This window comes from Ictalurus punctatus, unplaced genomic scaffold (genome assembly GCF_001660625.3).
Source record: "Ictalurus punctatus breed USDA103 unplaced genomic scaffold, Coco_2.0 Super-Scaffold_100058, whole genome shotgun sequence".
In the NCBI taxonomy this organism is placed as follows: domain Eukaryota; kingdom Metazoa; phylum Chordata; class Actinopteri; order Siluriformes; family Ictaluridae; genus Ictalurus; species Ictalurus punctatus.
In genome coordinates this window covers 1,502,537-1,520,415 of record NW_026521089.1, presented here as the reverse complement: position 1 = coordinate 1,520,415, position 17,879 = coordinate 1,502,537, and the positions used below count along the sequence as shown (strand labels likewise).

The window sequence follows — 17,879 nt, the reverse complement described above, 5'->3', positions numbered from 1 at the left end:
GAGGTGTACATTTTCCGCAATCAGCCATCTATATAGTCAATGTTTTATATTTAATAAGCAAAAATGTCTATATGCTGATTGGTCTTAAGCAGCGTTGTCCAATCTTCAGCTTTTCGTTCCAATCTAGCAGGAGCCACACCCGATTCCAATTGTTGGATCCGCTGATCTTGACTTTCAATAGACTAAAGTGTGGCTTCTACTTGGTTAGAATGACAACCTGCAAAGACACTGGCCCAATCTGGAGAAGACTGGACAACCCTGATCTAAAGCAAATAAAGACCGAGGTCAGTGCCACTTTGTGAGTTCTGAATCCGTCATGCCGACTCGAAGTCACTCGGTGAACAGGGAAGGAACTGGTAGATGAGAAGACTTCCCACTGTTGACGAATGGCGATTTCAAGTTGAGGGTGCGTTTGCTTTGCGTTTTCCCACTTGGAGGTGGGGAATTACAAGTCGCTACCTCGTGTCAAGCGCATCATTACTCTTGTCTTCTTGATGAAGGAAAGAGCCAGGCTTCCACATTCAGTGGAAAAGCAGAGACTGCCCGTGATTTTGCAAGCAGCTGTTATCTGCCTTGCTACAAAAGCTCAATGGAAGGGAAACCGCTCCCAGCCTTTTTCGGGCGTAGACCTCTTGCTGATAGGTGAACTTGGCGACCAGTACTTTATGGAAAATTTTCCAGTCACACACAGAGTCTTATTGAGCAACGAAAGAGCCAGGCTTCCACTTTCTTTGGAAAACCAGAGACTCCCTTTCATTTTGTAAGCAAATGTTAACTGCTTTGCTACAAAAGCACAAAAGAAGGAAATCTGCTCTGTCCAAGGTGTCGCTTTCCGGCTGTTCCTGGAGGACCTGATCCTACAGTGATGAGTGTTAGGCAAACGTGATAACCACCACACTACAGAAACCATGACAGAGCTGCGCTTCGGCTCTTGCCTATGGTCTGCTGATGAGAAGAGCACATACTTAAACTTTTGTTCAGCAGAGTTGAATTGCCTAGCATGGCATTGGTGGTATAGAGGTGAGCATAGCTGCCTTCCAAGTAGTTGACCTGCGTTTGATTCCTGGCCAATGCACAGATTGTAACTCGGAGCTTCTGGAGCTACTTTATGGTAGTTGGCACAAAAGGAAGGAATCACCTACCTGAAAGTAAATGGGTCAACAGAATGTGCCATAGGCTTCTCTGCAGGCCTCCCACAACACTTTCTGCTTCCCACTTGAATTCTTAGTGCTTCTTTGCTGTTTGTAAACACAGCATTATCCAACAGGGCACGTTTGACCCGTGAACAGGGGCGAAAATGTTAGAAAATGCCGTCTCTCCGTGTCTGTCTTTTGTTAGCGACAAGCTAGCATGCAAACTGTGATGAGAGGTGTACATTTTCCACAATCAGCCATCTATATAGTCAATGTTTTATATTTAATAAGCAAATATGTCTATATGCTGATTGGTCTTAAGCAGCGTTGTCCAATCTTCAGCTTTTCGTTCCAATCTAGCAGGAGGCACACCTGATTCCAATTGTTGGATCCGCTGATCTTGGCTTTCAATAGACTAAAGTGTGGCTTCTGCTTGGTTAGAATGACAACCTGCAACCACACTGGCCCATTCTGGAGAAGACTGGACAACCCTTATCTAAAGCAAATAAAGACCGAGGTCAGTGCCACTTTGTGAGTTCTGAATCCGTCATGCCGACTCGACGTCACTCGGTGAACAGGGAAGGAACTGGTAGATGAGAAGACTTCCCACTGTTGACGAATGGCGATTTCAAGTTGAGGGTGCGTTTGCTTTGCGTTTTCCCGCTTGGAGTTGGGGAATTACAAGTCGCAACCTCTTGTCAAGCGCATCATTACTCTTGTCTTCTTGATGAAGGAAAGAGCCAGGCTTCCACATTCAGTGGAAAAGCAGAGACTGCCCGTGATTTTGCAAGCAGCTGTTATCTGCCTTGCTACAAAAGCTCAATGGAAGGGAAACCGCTCCCAGCCTTTTTCGGGCGTAGACCTCTTGCTGATAGGTGAACTTGGCGACCAGTACTTTATGGAAAATTTTCCAGTCACGCACAGAGTCTTATTGAGCAACGAAAGAGCCAGGCTTCCACTTTCTGTTGAAAACCAGAGACTCCCTTTCATTTTGTAAGCAAATGTTAACTGCTTTGCTACAAAAGCACAAAAGAAGGAAATCTGCTCTGTCCAAGGTGTCGCTTTCCGGCTGTTCCTGGAGGAGCTGATCCTACAGTGATGACAACCGGTCAGTTATTAAAGCAAAGTTCAAAATTGCAAGCTTGTCTCTGCCCGGTCTCGAACCAGGGACCTTTTGCGTGTTAGGCAAACGTGATAACCACTACACTACAGAAACCATGACAAAGGTGTTAGTCGGCTCTTCCCTACAGTCTGCTGATGAGAAGAGCACATACTTAAACTTTTGTGCAGCAGGGTTGAACTGTCTAGTGTGGCATTGGTGGTATAGAGGTGAGCATAGCTGCCTTCCGAGCAGTTGACCCTCGTTCGATTCCCGGCCAATGCATGGATTCTAACTCGGAGACTCTGGATCTGCTTTATGGTAGTTGGCACAAAAAGAAGGAATCACCTACCTAAAAATTAATGGGTCAAGAGAATGTGCCATAGGCTTCTCTGCAGGCCTCCCACAACTCTTTCTGCTTCCCACTTGAATTCTTAGTGCTTCTTTGCTGTTTGTAAGCACACCATTATCCAACAGGGCACGTTTGACCCGTGAACAGGGGCGAAAATGTTAGAAAATGCCGTCTCTCCGTGTCTGTCTTTTGTTAGCGACAAGCTAGCATGCAAACTGTGATGAGAGGTGTACATTTTCCACAATCAGCCATCTATATAGTCAATGTTTTATATTTGATAAGCAAATATGTCTATATGCTGATTGGTCTTAAGCAGCGTTGTCCAATCTTCAGCTTTTCGTTCCAATCTAGCAGGAGCCACACCTGATTCCAATTGTTGGATCCGCTGATCTTGGCTTTCAATAGACTAAAGTGTGGCTTCTGCTTGGTTAGAATGACAACCTGCAACCGCACTGGCCCATTCTGGAGAAGACTGGACAACCCTGATCTAAAGCAAATAAAGACCGAGGTAAGTGCCACTTTGTGAGTTCTGAATCCGTCATGCCGACTCGACGTCACTCGATGAACAGGGAAGGAACTGGTAGATGAGAAGACTTCCCACTGTTGACGAATGGCGATTTCAAGTTGAGGGTGCGTTTGCTTTGCGTTTTCCCGCTTGGAGGTGGGGAATTACAAGTCGCAACCTCTTCTCAAGCGCATCATTACTCTTGTCTTCTTGATGAAGGAAAGAGCCAGGCTTCCACATTCAGTGGAAAAGCAGAGACTGCCCGTGATTTTGCAAGCAGCTGTTATCTGCCTTGCTACAAAAGCTCAATGGAAGGGAAACCGCTCCCAGCCTTTTTCGGGCGTAGACCTCTTGCTGATAGGTGAACTTGGCGACCAGTACTTTATGGAAAATTTTCCAGTCACGCACAGAGTCTTATTGAGCAACGAAAGAGCCAGGCTTCCACTTTCTGTGGAAAACCAGAGACTCCCTTTCATTTTGTAAGCAAATGTTAACTGCTTTGCTACGACAGCACAAAAGAAGGAAATCTGCTCTGTCCAAGGTGTCGCTTTGCGGCTGTTCCTGGAGGACCTGATCCTACAGTGATGAGTGTTAGGCAAACGTGATAACCACCACACTACAGAAACCATGACAGAGCTGCGCTTCGGCTCTTGCCTATGGTCTGCTGATGAGAAGAGCACATACTTAAACTTTTGTTCAGCAGAGTTGAATTGCCTAGCGTGGTATAGAGGTGAGCATAGCTGCCTTCCAAGTAGTTGACTTGCGTTTGATTCCTGGCCAATGCACGGATTGTAACTCGGAGCTTCTGGAGCTACTTTATGGTAGTTGGCACAAAAGGAAGGAATCACCTACCTGAAAGTAAATGGGTCAACAGAATGTGCCATAGGCTTCTCTGCAGGCCTCCCACAACTCTTTCTGCTTCCCACTTGAATTCTTAGTGCTTCTTTGCTGTTTGTAAGCACACCATTATCCAACAGGGCACGTTTGACCCGTGAACAGGGGCGAAAATGTTAGAAAATGCCGTCTCTCCGTGTCTGTCTTTTGTTAGCGACAAGCTAGCATGCAAACTGTGATGAGAGGTGTACATTTTCCACAATCAGCCATCTATATAGTCAATGTTTTATATTTAATAAGCAAATATGTCTATATGCTGATTGGTCTTAAGCAGCGTTGTCCAATCTTCAGCTTTTCGTTCCAATCTAGCAGGAGGCACACCTGATTCCAATTGTTGGATCCGCTGATCTTGGCTTTCAATAGACTAAAGTGTGGCTTCTGCTTGGTTAGAATGACAACCTGCAACCACTCTGGCCCATTCTGGAGAAGACTGGACAACCCTTATCTAAAGCAAATAAAGACCGAGGTCAGTGCCACTTTGTGAGTTCTGAATCCGTCATGCCGACTCGACGTCACTCGGTGAACAGGGAAGGAACTGGTAGGGCTTGGAGGTGGGGAATTACAAGTCGCTACCTCATGTCAAGCGCATCAGTACTCTTGTCTTCTTGATGAAGGAAAGAGCCAGGCTTCCACATTCAGTGGAAAAGCAGAGATTGCCCGTGATTTTGCAAGCAGCTGTTATCTGCCTTGCTACAAAAGCTCAATGGAAGGGAAACCGCTCCCAGCCTTTTTCGGGCGTAGACCTCTTGCTGATAGGTGAACTTGGCGACCAGTACTTTATGGAAAATTTTCCAGTCACGCACAGAGTCTTATTGAGCAACGAAAGAGCCAGGCTTCCACTTTCTGTGGAAAACCAGAGACTCCCTTTCATTTTGTATGCAAATGTTAACTGCTTTGCTACGAAAGCACAAAAGAAGGAAATCTGCTCTGTCCAAGGTGTCGCTTTGCGGCTGTTCCTGGAGGAGCTGATCCTACAGTGATGACAACCGGTCAGTTATTAAAGCAAAGTTCAAAATTGCTAGCTTGTTTCTGCCCGGTCTCGAACCAGGGACCTTTTGCGTGTTAGGCAAACGTGATAACCACTACACTACAGAAACCATGACATAGGTGTGAGTCGGCGCTTCCCTACAGTCTGCTGATGAGAAGAGCACATACTTAAACTTTTGTTCAGCAGGGTTGAACTGCCTAGTGTGGCATTGGTGGTATAGACGTGAGCATAGCTGCCTTCCGAGCAGTTGACCCGGGTTCGATTCCTGGCCAATGCATGGATTCTAACTCGGAGCCTCTGGAGCTGTTTTATGGTAGTTGGCACAAAAAGAAGGAATCACCTACCTAAAAATTAATGGGTCAAGAGAATGTGCCATAGGCTTCTCTGCAGGCCTCCCACAACTCTTTCTGCTTCCCACTTGAATTCTTAGTGCTTCTTTGCTGTTTGTAAGCACACCATTATCCAACAGGGCACGTTTGACCCGTGAACAGGGGCGAAAATGTTAGAAAATGCCGTCTCTCCGTGTCTGTCTTTTGTTAGCGACAAGCTAGCATGCAAACTGTGATGAGAGGTGTACATTTTCCACAATCAGCCATCTATATAGTCAATGTTTTATATTTAATAAGCAAATATGTCTATATGCTGATTGGTCTTAAGCAGCGTTGTCCAATCTTCAGCTTTTCGTTCCAATCTAGCAGGAGGCACACCTGATTCCAATTGTTGGATCCGCTGATCTTGGCTTTCAATAGACTAAAGTGTGGCTTCTGCTTGGTTAGAATGACAACCTGCAACCACTCTGGCCCATTCTGGAGAAGACTGGACAACCCTTATCTAAAGCAAATAAAGACCGAGGTCAGTGCCACTTTGTGAGTTCTGAATCCGTCATGCCGACTCGACGTCACTCGGTGAACAGGGAAGGAACTGGTAGATGAGAAGACTTCCCACTGTTGACGAATGGCGATTTCAAGTTGAGGGTGCGTTTGCATTGCGTTTTCCGGCTTGGACGTGGGGAATTACAAGTCGCTACCTCGTGTCAAGCGCATCAGTACTCTTGTCTTCTTGATGAAGGAAAGAGCCAGGCTTCCACATTCAGTGGAAAAGCAGAGATTGCCCGTGATTTTGCAAGCAGCTGTTATCTGCCTTGCTACAAAAGCTCAATGGAAGGGAAACCGCTCCCAGCCTTTTTCGGGCGTAGACCTCTTGCTGATAGGTGAACTTGGCGACCAGTACTTTATGGAAAATTTTCCAGTCACGCACAGAGTCTTATTGAGCAACGAAAGAGCCAGGCTTCCACTTTCTGTGGAAAACCAGAGACTCCCTTTCATTTTGTAAGCAAATGTTAACTGCTTTGCTACGAAAGCACAAAAGAAGGAAATCTGCTCTGTCCAAGGTGTCGCTTTGCGGCTGTTCCTGGAGGAGCTGATCCTACAGTGATGACAACCGGTCAGTTATTAAAGCAAAGTTCAAAATTGCTAGCTTGTTTCTGCCCGGTCTCGAACCAGGGACCGTTTGCATGTTAGGCAAACGTGATAACCACTACACTACAGAAACCATGACAAAGGTGTGAGTCGCGCTTCCCTACAGTCTGCTGATGAGAAGAGCACATACTTAAACTTTTGTTCAGTAGAGTTGAACTGCCTAGTGTGGCATTGGTGGTATAGAGGTGAGCATAGCTGCCTTCCGAGCAGTTGACTCGGGTTCGATTCCCGGCCATTGCATGGATTCTAACTCGGAGACTCTGGAGCTGCTTTATGGTAGTTGGCACAAAAAGAAGGAATCACCTACCTAAAAATTAATGTGTCAAGAGAATGTGCCATAGGCTTCTCTGCAGGCCTCCCACAACTCTTTCTGCTTTGCTACGAAAGCACAAAAGAAGGAAATCTGCTCTGTCCAAGGTGTCGCTTTGCGGCTGTTCCTGGAGGACCTGATCCTACAGTGATGAGTGTTAGGCAAACGTGATAACCACCACACTACAGAAACCATGACAGAGCTGCGCTTCGGCTCTTGCCTATGGTCTGCTGATGAGAAGAGCACATACTTAAACTTTTGTTCAGCAGGGTTGAACTGCCTAGTGTGGCATTGGTGGTATAGACGTGAGCATAGCTGCCTTCCGAGCAGTTGACCCGGGTTCGATTCCTGGCCAATGCATGGATTCTAACTCGGAGCCTCTGGAGCTGTTTTATGGTAGTTGGCACAAAAAGAAGGAATCACCTACCTAAAAATTAATGGGTCAAGAGAATGTGCCATAGGCTTCTCTGCAGGCCTCCCACAACTCTTTCTGCTTCCCACTTGAATTCTTAGTGCTTCTTTGCTGTTTGTAAGCACACCATTATCCAACAGGGCACGTTTGACCCGTGAACAGGGGCGAAAATGTTAGAAAATGCCGTCTCTCCGTGTCTGTCTTTTGTTAGCGACAAGCTAGCATGCAAACTGTGATGAGAGGTGTACATTTTCCACAATCAGCCATCTATATAGTCAATGTTTTATATTTAATAAGCAAATATGTCTATATGCTGATTGGTCTTAAGCAGCGTTGTCCAATCTTCAGCTTTTCGTTCCAATCTAGCAGGAGGCACACCTGATTCCAATTGTTGGATCCGCTGATCTTGGCTTTCAATAGACTAAAGTGTGGCTTCTGCTTGGTTAGAATGACAACCTGCAACCACTCTGGCCCATTCTGGAGAAGACTGGACAACCCTTATCTAAAGCAAATAAAGACCGAGGTCAGTGCCACTTTGTGAGTTCTGAATCCGTCATGCCGACTCGACGTCACTCGGTGAACAGGGAAGGAACTGGTAGATGAGAAGACTTCCCACTGTTGACGAATGGCGATTTCAAGTTGAGGGTGCGTTTGCATTGCGTTTTCCGGCTTGGACGTGGGGAATTACAAGTCGCTACCTCGTGTCAAGCGCATCAGTACTCTTGTCTTCTTGATGAAGGAAAGAGCCAGGCTTCCACATTCAGTGGAAAAGCAGAGATTGCCCGTGATTTTGCAAGCAGCTGTTATCTGCCTTGCTACAAAAGCTCAATGGAAGGGAAACCGCTCCCAGCCTTTTTCGGGCGTAGACCTCTTGCTGATAGGTGAACTTGGCGACCAGTACTTTATGGAAAATTTTCCAGTCACGCACAGAGTCTTATTGAGCAACGAAAGAGCCAGGCTTCCACTTTCTGTGGAAAACCAGAGACTCCCTTTCATTTTGTAAGCAAATGTTAACTGCTTTGCTACGAAAGCACAAAAGAAGGAAATCTGCTCTGTCCAAGGTGTCGCTTTGCGGCTGTTCCTGGAGGAGCTGATCCTACAGTGATGACAACCGGTCAGTTATTAAAGCAAAGTTCAAAATTGCTAGCTTGTTTCTGCCCGGTCTCGAACCAGGGACCGTTTGCATGTTAGGCAAACGTGATAACCACTACACTACAGAAACCATGACAAAGGTGTGAGTCGCGCTTCCCTACAGTCTGCTGATGAGAAGAGCACATACTTAAACTTTTGTTCAGTAGAGTTGAACTGCCTAGTGTGGCATTGGTGGTATAGAGGTGAGCATAGCTGCCTTCCGAGCAGTTGACTCGGGTTCGATTCCCGGCCATTGCATGGATTCTAACTCGGAGACTCTGGAGCTGCTTTATGGTAGTTGGCACAAAAAGAAGGAATCACCTACCTAAAAATTAATGTGTCAAGAGAATGTGCCATAGGCTTCTCTGCAGGCCTCCCACAACTCTTTCTGCTTTGCTACGAAAGCACAAAAGAAGGAAATCTGCTCTGTCCAAGGTGTCGCTTTGCGGCTGTTCCTGGAGGACCTGATCCTACAGTGATGAGTGTTAGGCAAACGTGATAACCACCACACTACAGAAACCATGACAGAGCTGCGCTTCGGCTCTTGCCTATGGTCTGCTGATGAGAAGAGCACATACTTAAACTTTTGTTCAGCAGAGTTGAATTGCCTAGCGTGGTATAGAGGTGAGCATAGCTGCCTTCCAAGTAGTTGACCTGCCTTTGATTCCTGGCCAATGCACGGATTGTAACTCGGAGCTTCTGGAGCTACTTTATGGTAGTTGGCACAAAAGGAAGGAATCACCTACCTGAAAGTAAATGGGTCAACAGAATGTGCCATAGGCTTCTCTGCAGGCCTCCCACAACTCTTTCTGCTTCCCACTTGAATTCTTAGTGCTTCTTTGCTGTTTGTAAACACAGCATTATCCAACAGGGCACGTTTGACCCGTGAACAGGGGCGAAAATGTTAGAAAATGCCGTCTCTCCGTGTCTGTCTTTTGTTAGCGACAAGCTAGCATGCAAACTGTGATGAGAGGTGTACATTTTCCACAATCAGCCATCTATATAGTCAATGTTTTATATTTAATAAGCAAATATGTCTATATGCTGATTGGTCTTAAGCAGCGTTGTCCAATCTTCAGCTTTTCGTTCCAATCTAGCAGGAGGCACACCTGATTCCAATTGTTGGATCCGCTGATCTTGGCTTTCAATAGACTAAAGTGTGGCTTCTGCTTGGTTAGAATGACAACCTGCAACCACACTGGCCCATTCTGGAGAAGACTGGACAACCCTTATCTAAAGCAAATAAAGACCGAGGTCAGTGCCACTTTGTGAGTTCTGAATCCGTCATGCCGACTCGACGTCACTCGGTGAACAGGGAAGGAACTGGTAGATGAGAAGACTTCCCACTGTTGACGAATGGCGATTTCAAGTTGAGGGTGCGTTTGCATTGCGTTTTCCGGCTTGGAGGTGGGGAATTACAAGTCGCTACCTCGTGTCAAGCGCATCAGTACTCTTGTCTTCTTGATGAAGGAAAGAGCCAGGCTTCCACATTCAGTGGAAAAGCAGAGATTGCCCGTGATTTTGCAAGCAGCTGTTATCTGCCTTGCTACAAAAGCTCAATGGAAGGGAAACCGCTCCCAGCCTTTTTCGGGCGTAGACCTCTTGCTGATAGGTGAACTTGGCGACCAGTACTTTATGGAAAATTTTCCAGTCACGCACAGAGTCTTATTGAGCAACGAAAGAGCCAGGCTTCCACTTTCTGTGGAAAACCAGAGACTCCCTTTCATTTTGTAAGCAAATGTTAACTGCTTTGCTACGAAAGCACAAAAGAAGGAAATCTGCTCTGTCCAAGGTGTCGCTTTGCGGCTGTTCCTGGAGGACCTGATCCTACAGTGATGAGTGTTAGGCAAACGTGATAACCACCACACTACAGAAACCATGACAGAGCTGCGCTTCGGCTCTTGCCTATGGTCTGCTGATGAGAAGAGCACATACTTAAACTTTTGTTCAGCAGAGTTGAATTGCCTAGCATGGCATTGGTGGTATAGAGGTGAGCATAGCTGCCTTCCAAGTAGTTGACCTGCCTTTGATTCCTGGCCAATGCACGGATTGTAACTCGGAGCTTCTGGAGCTACTTTATGGTAGTTGGCACAAAAGGAAGGAATCACCTACCTGAAAGTAAATGGGTCAACAGAATGTGCCATAGGCTTCTCTGCAGGCCTCCCACAACTCTTTCTGCTTCCCACTTGAATTCTTAGTGCTTCTTTGCTGTTTGTAAGCACACCATTATCCAACAGGGCACGTTTGACCCGTGAACAGGGGCGAAAATGTTAGAAAATGCCGTCTCTCCGTGTCTGTCTTTTGTTAGCGACAAGCTAGCATGCAAACTGTGATGAGAGGTGTACATTTTCCACAATCAGCCATCTATATAGTCAATGTTTTATATTTAATAAGCAAATATGTCTATATGCTGATTGGTCTTAAGCAGCGTTGTCCAATCTTCAGCTTTTCGTTCCAATCTAGCAGGAGGCACACCTGATTCCAATTGTTGGATCCGCTGATCTTGGCTTTCAATAGACTAAAGTGTGGCTTCTGCTTGGTTAGAATGACAACCTGCAACCACACTGGCCCATTCTGGAGAAGACTGGACAACCCTGATCTAAAGCAAATAAAGACCGAGGTCAGTGCCACTTTGTGAGTTCTGAATCCGTCATGCCGACTCGACGTCACTCGGTGAACAGGGAAGGAACTGGTAGATGAGAAGACTTCCCACTGTTGACGAATGGCGATTTCAAGTTGAGGGTGCGTTTGCTTTGCGTTTTCCCGCTTGGAGGTGGGGAATTACAAGTCGCAACCTCTTCTCAAGCGCATCATTACTCTTGTCTTCTTGATGAAGGAAAGAGCCAGGCTTCCACATTCAGTGGAAAAGCAGAGACTGCCCGTGATTTTGCAAGCAGCTGTTATCTGCCTTGCTACAAAAGCTCAATGGAAGGGAAACCGCTCCCAGCCTTTTTCGGGCGTAGACCTCTTGCTGATAGGTGAACTTGGCGACCAGTACTTTATGGAAAATTTTCCAGTCACGCACAGAGTCTTATTGAGCAACGAAAGAGCCAGGCTTCCATTTTCTGTGGAAAACCAGAGACTCCCTTTCATTTTGTAAGCAAATGTTAACTGCTTTGCTACGAAAGCACAAAAGAAGGAAATCTGCTCTGTCCAAGGTGTCGCTTTGCGGCTGTTCCTGGAGGACCTGATCCTACAGTGATGAGTGTTAGGCAAACGTGATAACCACCACACTACAGAAACCATGACAGAGCTGCGCTTCGGCTCTTGCCTATGGTCTGCTGATGAGAAGAGCACATACTTAAACTTTTGTTCAGCAGAGTTGAATTGCCTAGCGTGGTATAGAGGTGAGCATAGCTGCCTTCCAAGTAGTTGACCTGCGTTTGATTCCTGGCCAATGCACGGATTGTAACTTGGAGCTTCTGGAGCTACTTTATGGTAGTTGGCACAAAAGGAAGGAATCACCTACCTGAAAGTAAATGGGTCAACAGAATGTGCCATAGGCTTCTCTGCAGGCCTCCCACAACTCTTTCTGCTTCCCACTTGAATTCTTAGTGCTTCTTTGCTGTTTGTAAGCACACCATTATCCAACAGGGCACGTTTGACCCGTGAACAGGGGCGAAAATGTTAGAAAATGCCGTCTCTCCGTGTCTGTCTTTTGTTAGCGACAAGCTAGCATGCAAACTGTGATGAGAGGTGTACATTTTCCACAATCAGCCATCTATATAGTCAATGTTTTATATTTAATAAGCAAATATGTCTATATGCTGATTGGTCTTAAGCAGCGTTGTCCAATCTTCAGCTTTTCGTTCCAATCTAGCAGGAGGCACACCTGATTCCAATTGTTGGATCCGCTGATCTTGGCTTTCAATAGACTAAAGTGTGGCTTCTGCTTGGTTAGAATGACAACCTGCAACCACTCTGGCCCATTCTGGAGAAGACTGGACAACCCTTATCTAAAGCAAATAAAGACCGAGGTCAGTGCCACTTTGTGAGTTCTGAATCCGTCATGCCGACTCGACGTCACTCGGTGAACAGGGAAGGAACTGGTAGATGAGAAGACTTCCCACTGTTGACGAATGGCGATTTCAAGTTGAGGGTGCGTTTGCATTGCGTTTTCCGGCTTGGAGGTGGGGAATTACAAGTCGCTACCTCGTGTCAAGCGCATCAGTACTCTTGTCTTCTTGATGAAGGAAAGAGCCAGGCTTCCACATTCAGTGGAAAAGCAGAGATTGCCCGTGATTTTGCAAGCAGCTGTTATCTGCCTTGCTACAAAAGCTCAATGGAAGGGAAACCGCTCCCAGCCTTTTTCGGGCGTAGACCTCTTGCTGATAGGTGAACTTGGCGACCAGTACTTTATGGAAAATTTTCCAGTCACGCACAGAGTCTTATTGAGCAACGAAAGAGCCAGGCTTCCACTTTCTGTGGAAAACCAGAGACTCCCTTTCATTTTGTAAGCAAATGTTAACTGCTTTGCTACGAAAGCACAAAAGAAGGAAATCTGCTCTGTCCAAGGTGTCGCTTTGCGGCTGTTCCTGGAGGACCTGATCCTACAGTGATGAGTGTTAGGCAAACGTGATAACCACCACACTACAGAAACCATGACAGAGCTGCGCTTCGGCTCTTGCCTATGGTCTGCTGATGAGAAGAGCACATACTTAAACTTTTGTTCAGCAGAGTTGAATTGCCTAGCGTGGTATAGAGGTGAGCATAGCTGCCTTCCAAGTAGTTGACTTGCGTTTGATTCCTGGCCAATGCACGGATTGTAACTCGGAGCTTCTGGAGCTACTTTATGGTAGTTGGCACAAAAGGAAGGAATCACCTACCTGAAAGTAAATGGGTCAACAGAATGTGCCATAGGCTTCTCTGCAGGCCTCCCACAACTCTTTCTGCTTCCCACTTGAATTCTTAGTGCTTCTTTGCTGTTTGTAAGCACACCATTATCCAACAGGGCACGTTTGACCCGTGAACAGGGGCGAAAATGTTAGAAAATGCCGTCTCTCCGTGTCTGTCTTTTGTTAGCGACAAGCTAGCATGCAAACTGTGATGAGAGGTGTACATTTTCCACAATCAGCCATCTATATAGTCAATGTTTTATATTTAATAAGCAAATATGTCTATATGCTGATTGGTCTTAAGCAGCGTTGTCCAATCTTCAGCTTTTCGTTCCAGTCTAGCAGGAGGCACACCTGATTCCAATTGTTGGATCCGCTGATCTTGGCTTTCAATAGACTAAAGTGTGGCTTCTGCTTGGTTAGAATGACAACCTGCAACCACTCTGGCCCATTCTGGAGAAGACTGGACAACCCTTATCTAAAGCAAATAAAGACCGAGGTCAGTGCCACTTTGTGAGTTCTGAATCCGTCATGCCGACTCGACGTCACTCGGTGAACAGGGAAGGAACTGGTAGGGCTTGGAGGTGGGGAATTACAAGTCGCTACCTCATGTCAAGCGCATCAGTACTCTTGTCTTCTTGATGAAGGAAAGAGCCAGGCTTCCACATTCAGTGGAAAAGCAGAGATTGCCCATGATTTTGCAAGCAGCTGTTATCTGCCTTGCTACAAAAGCTCAATGGAAGGGAAACCGCTCCCAGCCTTTTTCGGGCGTAGACCTCTTGCTGATAGGTGAACTTGGCGACCAGTACTTTATGGAAAATTTTCCAGTCACGCACAGAGTCTTATTGAGCAACGAAAGAGCCAGGCTTCCACTTTCTGTGGAAAACCAGAGACTCCCTTTCATTTTGTATGCAAATGTTAACTGCTTTGCTACGAAAGCACAAAAGAAGGAAATCTGCTCTGTCCAAGGTGTCGCTTTGCGGCTGTTCCTGGAGGAGCTGATCCTACAGTGATGACAACCGGTCAGTTATTAAAGCAAAGTTCAAAATTGCTAGCTTGTTTCTGCCCGGTCTCAAACCAGGGACCTTTTGCGTGTTAGGCAAACGTGATAACCACTACACTACAGAAACCATGACATAGGTGTGAGTCGGCGCTTCCCTACAGTCTGCTGATGAGAAGAGCACATACTTAAACTTTTGTTCAGCAGGGTTGAACTGCCTAGTGTGGCATTGGTGGTATAGACGTGAGCATAGCTGCCTTCCGAGCAGTTGACCTGGGTTCGATTCCCGGCCAATGCATGGATTCTAACTCGGAGCCTCTGGAGCTGTTTTATGGTAGTTGGCACAAAAAGAAGGAATCACCTACCTAAAAATTAATGGGTCAAGAGAATGTGCCATAGGCTTCTCTGCAGGCCTCCCACAACTCTTTCTGCTTCCAACTTGAATTCTTAGTGCTTCTTTGCTGTTTGTAAACACAGCATTATCCAACAGGGCACGTTTGACCCGTGAACAGGGACGAAAATGTTAGAAAATGCCTTCTCTCCGTGTCTGTCTTTTGTTAGCGACAAGCTAGCATGCAAACTGTGATGAGAGGTGTACATTTTTCACAATCAGCCATCTATATAGTCAATGTTTTATATTTGACAAGCAAATATGTCTATATGCTGATTGGTCTTAAGCAGCGTTGTCCAATCTTCAGCTTTTCGTTCCAATCTAGCAGGAGCCACACCTGATTCCAATTGTTGGATCCGCTGATCTTGGCTTTCAATAGACTAAAGTGTGGCTTCTGCTTGGTTAGAATGACAACCTGCAACCACACTGGCCCATTCTGGAGAAGACTGGACAACCCTGATCTAAAGCAAATAAAGACCGAGGTCAGTGCCACTTTGTGAGTTCTGAATCCGTCATGCCGACTCGACGTCACTCGGTGAACAGGGAAGGAACTGGTAGATGAGAAGACTTCCCACTGTTGACGAATGGCGATTTCAAGTTGAGGGTGCGTTTGCTTTGCGTTTTCCCGCTTGGAGGTGGGGAATTACAAGTCGCAACCTCTTCTCAAGCGCATCATTACTCTTGTCTTCTTGATGAAGGAAAGAGCCAGGCTTCCACATTCAGTGGAAAAGCAGAGACTGCCCGTGATTTTGCAAGCAGCTGTTATCTGCCTTGCTACAAAAGCTCAATGGAAGGGAAACCGCTCCCAGCCTTTTTCGGGCGTAGACCTCTTGCTGATAGGTGAACTTGGCGACCAGTACTTTATGGAAAATTTTCCAGTCACGCACAGAGTCTTATTGAGCAACGAAAGAGCCAGGCTTCCACTTTCTGTGGAAAACCAGAGACTCCCTTTCATTTTGTAAGCAAATGTTAACTGCTTTGCTACGAAAACACAAAAGAAGGAAATCTGCTCTGTCCAAGGTGTCGCTTTGCGGCTGTTCCTGGAGGACCTGATCCTACAGTGATGAGTGTTAGGCAAACGTGATAACCACCACACTACAGAAACCATGACAGAGCTGCGCTTCGGCTCTTGCCTATGGTCTGCTGATGAGAAGAGCACATACTTAAACTTTTGTTCAGCAGAGTTGAATTGCCTAGCATGGCATTGGTGGTATAGAGGTGAGCATAGCTGCCTTCCAAGTAGTTGACCTGCGTTTGATTCCTGGCCAATGCACGGATTGTAACTCGGAGCTTCTGGAGCTACTTTATGGTAGTTGGCACAAAAGGAAGGAATCACCTACCTGAAAGTAAATTGGTCAACAGAATGTGCCATAGGCTTCTCTGCAGGCCTCCCACAACTCTTTCTGCTTCCCACTTGAATTCTTAGTGCTTCTTTGCTGTTTGTAAACACAGCATTATCCAACAGGGCACGTTTGACCCGTGAACAGGGGCGAAAATGTTAGAAAATGCCGTCTCTCCGTGTCTGTCTTTTGTTAGCGACAAGCTAGCATGCAAACTGTGATGAGAAGTGTACATTTTCCACAATCAGCCATCTATATAGTCAATGTTTTATATTTGATAAGCAAATATGTCTATATGCTGATTGGTCTTAAGCAGCGTTGTCCAATCTTCAGCTTTTTGTTCCAATCTAGCAGGAGCCACACCTGATTCCAATTGTTGGATCCGCTGATCTTGGCTTTCAATAGACTAAAGTGTGGCTTCTGCTTGGTTAGAATGACAACCTGCAACCACACTGGCCCATTCTGGAGAAGACTGGACAACCCTGATCTAAAGCAAATAAAGACTGAGGTAAGTGCCACTTTGTGAGTTCTGAATCCGTCATGCCGACTCGACGTCACTCGATGAACAGGGAAGGAACTGGTAGATGAGAAGACTTCCCACTGTTGATGAATGGCGATTTCAAGTTGAGGGTGCGTTTGCTTTGCGTTTTCCCGCTTGGAGGTGGGGAATTAAAGTCGCAACCTCTTCTCAAGCGCATCATTACTCTTGTGTTCTTGATGAAGGAAGGAGCCAGGCTTCCACATTCAGTGGAAAAGCAGAGACTGCCCGTGATTTTGCAAGCAGCTGTTATCTGCCTTGCTACAAAAGCTCAATGGAAGGGAAACCGCTCCCAGCCTTTTTCGGGCGTAGACCTCTTGCTGATAGGTGAACTTGGCGACCAGTACTTTATGGAAAATTTTCCAGTCACGCACAGAGTCTTATTGAGCAACGAAAGAGCCAGGCTTCCATTTTCTGTGGAAAACCAGAGACTCCCTTTCATTTTGTAAGCAAATGTTAACTGCTTTGCTACGAAAGCACAAAAGAAGGAAATCTGCTCTGTCCAAGGTGTCGCTTTGCGGCTGTTCCTGGAGGACCTGATCCTACAGTGATGAGTGTTAGGCAAACGTGATAACCACCACACTACAGAAACCATGACAGAGCTGCGCTTCGGCTCTTGCCTATGGTCTGCTGATGAGAAGAGCACATACTTAAACTTTTGTTCAGCAGAGTTGAATTGCCTAGCGTGGTATAGACGTGAGCATAGCTGCCTTCCAAGCAGTTGACCCGGGTTCGATTCCCGGCCAATGCACGGATTCTAACTTGGAGCCTCTGGAGCTGCTTTATGGTAGTTGGCACAAAAAGAAGGAATCACCTACCTAAAAATTAATGGGTCAAGAGAATGTGCCATAGGCTTCTCTGCAGGCCTCCCACAACTCTTTCTGCTTCCCACTTGAATTCTTAGTGCTTCTTTGCTGTTTGTAAGCACACCATTATCCAACAGGGCACGTTTGACCCGTGAACAGGGGCGAAAATGTTAGAAAATGCCGTCTCTCCATGTCTGTCTTTTGTTAGCGACAAGCTAGCATGCAAACTGTGATGAGAGGTGTACATTTTCCACAATCAGCCATCTATATAGTCAATGTTTTATATTTGATAAGCAAATATGTCTATATGCTGATTGGTCTTAAGCAGCGTTGTCCAATCTTCAGCTTTTCGTTCCAATCTAGCAGGAGCCACACCTGATTCCAATTGTTGGATCCGCTGATCTTGGCTTTCAATAGACTAAAGTGTGGCTTCTGCTTGGTTAGAATGACAACCTGCAACCACACTGGCCCATTCTGGAGAAGACTGGACAACCCTGATCTAAAGCAAATAAAGACTGAGGTAAGTGCCACTTTGTGAGTTCTGAATCCGTCATGCCGACTCGACGTCACTCGATGAACAGGGAAGGAACTGGTAGATGAGAAGACTTCCCACTGTTGATGAATGGCGATTTCAAGTTGAGGGTGCGTTTGCTTTGCGTTTTCCCGC

The 17,879-nt window shown here is 46.2% G+C and overlaps 5 non-coding genes across 5 annotated transcripts; all 5 read right to left on the bottom strand.

Moving 5' to 3' along the window:
• Positions 1-2,276: 2,276 nt before the first annotated feature.
• On the bottom strand, positions 2,277-2,349 carry trnav-aac (transfer RNA valine (anticodon AAC)). Its single transcript has one exon. It is a non-coding gene; the product is annotated as a tRNA-Val (tRNA).
• Positions 2,350-5,007: 2,658 nt separating this feature from the next.
• On the bottom strand, positions 5,008-5,080 carry trnav-aac (transfer RNA valine (anticodon AAC)). Its single transcript has one exon. It is a non-coding gene; the product is annotated as a tRNA-Val (tRNA).
• A 1,369-nt stretch (positions 5,081-6,449) lies between these two features.
• On the bottom strand, positions 6,450-6,522 carry trnav-aac (transfer RNA valine (anticodon AAC)). The gene has a single exon. It is a non-coding gene; the product is annotated as a tRNA-Val (tRNA).
• A 1,798-nt stretch (positions 6,523-8,320) lies between these two features.
• On the bottom strand, positions 8,321-8,393 carry trnav-aac (transfer RNA valine (anticodon AAC)). The gene has a single exon. It is a non-coding gene; the product is annotated as a tRNA-Val (tRNA).
• Positions 8,394-14,194: 5,801 nt separating this feature from the next.
• On the bottom strand, positions 14,195-14,267 carry trnav-aac (transfer RNA valine (anticodon AAC)). Its single transcript has one exon. It is a non-coding gene; the product is annotated as a tRNA-Val (tRNA).
• Positions 14,268-17,879: the final 3,612 nt, after the last annotated feature.